The sequence below is a fragment of the Odontomachus brunneus genome, unplaced genomic scaffold, assembly GCF_010583005.1.
Source record: "Odontomachus brunneus isolate Ranch 3 - 2012 unplaced genomic scaffold, Obru_v1 Obru_scaffold_145, whole genome shotgun sequence".
In the NCBI taxonomy this organism is placed as follows: Eukaryota; Metazoa; Arthropoda; class Insecta; order Hymenoptera; family Formicidae; genus Odontomachus; species Odontomachus brunneus.
The window spans coordinates 102,901-108,031 of record NW_022639595.1 but is presented as its reverse complement, the minus strand read 5'-3'; the positions used below and the strand labels follow the sequence as shown (position 1 = coordinate 108,031).

The 5,131-nt window shown below is 41.9% G+C and overlaps 2 non-coding genes across 2 annotated transcripts; both read left to right on the top strand.

Moving 5' to 3' along the window:
- Nucleotides 1-1,081: 1,081 nt before the first annotated feature.
- Trnaa-ggc lies at nucleotides 1,082-1,154 on the top strand. Its single transcript has one exon. It is a non-coding gene; the product is annotated as a tRNA-Ala (tRNA).
- Nucleotides 1,155-1,413: 259 nt separating this feature from the next.
- On the top strand, nucleotides 1,414-1,486 carry Trnaa-ggc. The gene has a single exon. It is a non-coding gene; the product is annotated as a tRNA-Ala (tRNA).
- Nucleotides 1,487-5,131: the final 3,645 nt, after the last annotated feature.

Below are 5,131 nucleotides of genomic sequence, written 5' to 3'. Positions count from 1 at the left end.
TAATGCCTTGAGATTATAACTCGGGAGCTTTGAAGTTAGCAAAAGGGGATCTCTAGGATATAAATTGGGGATAATTCATTAACCAGTTATACTTTTATCAAAGCGAGGTTGTGTGTAACGTCTCTTGTGACCACTCAGACACAAAAAAGGTTATGCTCTCTTTGGTTTTTGGCCTGCCTGCTTACACCGACAATAGCCAGGGCTGGTAGAGAGCAGTGCACCGAAAGGGAGTTATTAATATGTGTATTTAAATAAGGTGAGAATGAAGCTGGTTAAATATCGCGAATTACTATATCTAATGGTTAACTTCTTATTTAGGTAAATTGTTTGTAGTGCTCTAACAAGTTATATTTTAGTAAAATGCAGTTATGATATGAAGCGAATCTAATTGGTGTATGCAAATGGAGCAAAAAATAAAATAACTTTTACTCGTGAATCAAAGGTATTAGGATTATATGCTAAGTTATTGAAATCATAACTATATAAATTATGAATTTAATTATAATTATATTATTTGGAATTATAAAATGGTAGTCTCGAGGTTATAAATTAATAATAATGGAGGTAAAGGAGGTAGGTCTTAAAGGATAGCAACCTTTGACTTTGAGAGACTGACAGCTGTACCATTTGGTACAGTAACATTGTTTCTCTTTGTAGTCGCCGTGCGCTCGGGATCACACCAGAGATGTCGCTTCCGAACGACATCTCTGAACGTTATCTAGGAAGAGGAGAGTGTCGTGAGCGTGGAGCGTCAGGTAGCTCAGTGGTTTAAAGCAGTCGTCCGGCAAGCGAAAGACCCGGATTCGAGTCCCGGCCTAGCAAGACCGCGCTCTCGATATTTTTCTCTTTCTGGAACGAAAAAGATACGCAGATCTCGAACGCACGGCGTCCCGCCGCCACCTAGTATGCCCTCCTCCTTCTAGCAACCTTTGACTTTGAGAGACTGACAGCTGTACCATTTGGTACAGTAACATTGTTTCTCTCTATAATCGCCGTGCGCTCGGAATCGCGCCAGAGATGTCGCTTCCGAACGGCATCTCTGAACGTTATCTAGAAAGAGGAGAGTGTCGTGAGCGTGGAGCGTCAGGTAGCTCAGTGGTTTAGAGCAGTCGCCCGGCAAGCGAAAGACCCGGGTTCGAATCCCGGCCTAGCAAGACCGCGCTCTCGATATTTTTCTCTTTCTGGAACGAAAAAGATACGCAGATCTCGAACGCACGGCGTCCCGCCGCCACCTAGTATGCCCTCCTCCTTCTAGCAACCTTTGACTTTGAGAGACTGACAGCTGTACCATTTGGTACAGTAACATTGTTTCTCTCTATAATCGCCGTGCGCTCGGAATCGCGCCAGAGATGTCGCTTCCGAACGGCATCTCTGAACGTTATCTAGAAAGAGGAGAGTGTCGTGAGCGTGGAGCGTCAGGTAGCTCAGTGGTTTAGAGCAGTCGCCCGGCAAGCGAAAGACCCGGGTTCGAATCCCGGCCTAGCAAGACCGCGCTCTCGATATTTTTCTCTTTCTGGAACGAAAAAGATACGCAGATCTCGAACGCACGGCGTCCCGCCGCCACCTAGTATTCCCTCCTCTTTTTATGGTAAACCTTCTGAATAATAATAAAAAATTAAACTAATCAGATGTAATTTTGTTGGATCGTGGTTGTGGCGTGTGTAAAATAACTTTTACTCGTGAATCGAAGGTATTAGAATTATATGCTAAGTTATTGGAATCATAACTATATAAATTATGAATTTAATTTTAATTATATTATTTGGAATTATAAAATAGTAGTCGAGATTATAAATTAATAATAATGGAGGTAAACCTTCTGAATAATAATTAAAAAAATTAAACTAATCAGATGTAATTTTGTTGGATCGTAGTTGTGGCGTGTGGCATATGAGAAATGAAATGAATTTGATCACCAAAATGTAGTTTATTAGTTGTTGGTAAGTACATTTACTAAAGCGTCGACTACGGCTTGCTCACTACTAGTTAATTCTTTATGTAAATTTAAATTCGAATTTGGAACCTCGTGATCTTTCGACAACAATTCAGTATATTCTGGTTCCTCTTTAATAAAGGGTAAGGTCAGCGTAACATGTCTCGGTGGAAGTGATCTCAATGACGCGCGAACCTTTATGTAATAACTTCCCAAATTTATAACAAAATACCCTCTTTCCATGGGATTTGGAGAGCCGAGCGCTGCGGTAACCGGTACACTTCGTTCTGCAGTGCGTGAGGACCACTTTCGCAGTCGCTCTTTATGTTTTCTACCACTTCTCTTCGGCATCTAATTTGTTAACAAAACATTTCATGTTGTTGTGACTTAATCTCAATAGTAAAATTCAGTAAGAGCGATTTATCAAAATGGGTATGGGTGTAAAGCAATGATAAAATCTCTGATCTCTCAAGCCTTAGCGAGTAAGGTCCCGCACGCAATGAATCTGTTGAAGTCTCGATCGGATCTCCACTGACTCGCTAGCCAGGAAGTCCTCACGCGCTACTTCACAATTCGCTGTATGTTAACTAAGTTCCGGAGCACTCGTGGGATGCTGCCGAGAACTGTCAGAGCTCAGTCTTAAGAAAGCAAGAAGATACGACTAGGAGCGGTTAATGCTACCTAGTGCATTAGCAGTGTTATGGTGTCACGGAGGACACCGCAGCTCTGCAAGAGTGTGTGTAATGGGTATATAACTGACACACTTGCCAGTGATACGTCGAGATCAGAGTATTTGCGCGAGGTAGGGCTGGATAATTAGGATGCGAATCGCCCTTAAAGAGAATAGATGACGTAATAGCTAAATGATATATTGTAAGAGCGAATACGACTAAGGTTTTTTAACGAGTAGATATGTAAAATTCTTACAACTATACTAGATACATTAAATAGTATTAATATCGGAGTAATAATAGAGTTGGATAAAAAATAGTGAGTTATCGATAGGTGATCGCTTGGATCCCACCGGTCAAGTGTTCGGTTACAAAAGTGGAATTAGTAATAGACTTACGATCGCTTTATCGTAAGGATCCGCTAGTCGTAGGTGAACTCGCCTGGGCACGCTTGTACTGACGCTGCAGTTCGCACACAGGTCGGAGGATCTCGGGAGAGATGCCGCATTATAACTAGCGAAGGAAAACTCGTTGGCTTTATAAATTGAAGTTTCTCCCGGATAATTGAAAGTAGTGTACGTGTATGTAAGGACTGAAAACTTCCCGAACAAATGCGAGGAGCGCTCCGGGAGCGGTTTTTATAGGGCTTCGGAGGGAGCTTCGCTCGGTTTCGGCAGCTTCCGACGGCGGTCGGCTCGCAGCGCCGAATTCCACGGCGACACGGTGGTCCCGGGTCGGTAGGTTTCAAAGGGATGGCTCTACGCCTCGGCTTATCTTTTGATACGCTCGGGTGGCCGAATGACGTTATGCGTGGTGGCGTGATGCATAGCGGTGCGATGATGTCATACTGAACGCGTTCGTTCGTGCCTAAGCGAGTTCGCTTTGCGAATATTCTTATACTATGGTGTCGTATAATAATTATGACTCCTTAAATAATAATGACAATGTACGTTTCTATATATTCTTCCGCTAATCCTTTCGTCATGTATGGCTTTCCTATATGTCCTAATAGCACTACTAATATACTAGTCTTTACTTTTAGCCGTTTCTAACGATTGAATTAGTAATGTTCGTTGCCGGAGTAAAATATTTTGTATATTACCTCTCAGGTTAATACAAATCGGCCTTGGGTCAATGCGGCATTTGAGCATCGCAGTGGCGTAAAATTAAAAGATTTTTAAGGCTGGGACGTTACAGCAGACACGAATAAACGCATTCAGCATGCCATGCATCACGCCACTGCACATAGCGTCATCCGACCACCCGAGCGCATCAAAAGATAAGCCGAAGCGCAGCGGCATCACTTTGAAAAAACACCGACTCGAGACCACCATCTCGTCTCCGGATGCGGCGTTGCGAAGCGACCGCCGTCGGAAGCAACCGAGACTGGTCAAAGCTCGCGCTCGAGACTTATAAGAACCGCGCTCCCGGAGCACTCCGCGCATTTTGTTCGGGCAATTTCTCAAGTCTTACACTCACGCATCTGCGTGAGCTTTTGTTCAGGAACTTCTCTGAGTATACTCTCCGACACGTTGCCTCAGGCATTTGTTCGGTGATCCTGATATTATGAAGCATTCAACCGCTTACCTGCGACCCCTTGCAAACTTTCACGGACCAGCACAGGCGTTTTCTTATCTGACTCATCGTGTCTCTGCGAGATTTCGACCGTGAGTTTTACCTTCTATTTCCCTTTCATTACCCGAACAATTGTCCGGTAGGTCTTTAGCGAAGTACTTATCGTCAAATTTTCAATTCATTATACTAATATTATTGACGTAACTTAAGAATATTGTATAATCCATTATTGCTACTCTACAATATTATATCACACCGCAATTGAGGTAATATACATATATTATATTCAAATTCTGTAGTCATATAATTCAAGTTCCTCTCTACCAAACCTAGATGCTATAGTTCTAAAATCCCTAAGGACGATCTTATATTTTCCATTCCTAACATACTCACATATGTAACGTCCCAGCCCCAGAAAACTTTAATTTTTCGCGATCATTACGGTATTTAAACTCCGCGACAACCAAAGGCCGATTTGTACTAATCTGAGACATAGAATATCATATGAATTAAATAGTACTTAAACTCTTCAAAGCGCCACACGAGAAGTCACGATATTGGGAGACAAGGAAGGAATATATTATAAGCAAATTGATTTACATTAAGAAAAAATTAAGAATTCAAGAAGTATGTTAAAAGTAACAATCCGAAGTTCACAATATCGTGAGCTCTCGTAGAATAAATCCTAATTAATCATTATAAGTTTTATTTTAGCCAAAGCAATGAATCTTACTAATTCACTCGTCAAAAACGGCCAAAGATAAAATTCGGATTATTATAGAAATGAAATCTTATGTAAACAACGTTACGATGTAGAAACACGGCCCTAAACCAGCCTGTCCCTTCAAGACAGACCTATCATAAACTTCAAACGGCATTTTTAGCCCTTTACCTTCACCTTAGCGCTAAAACTTGACCAGCCCTTATAAAATGTACTGACTCTGAACTATCC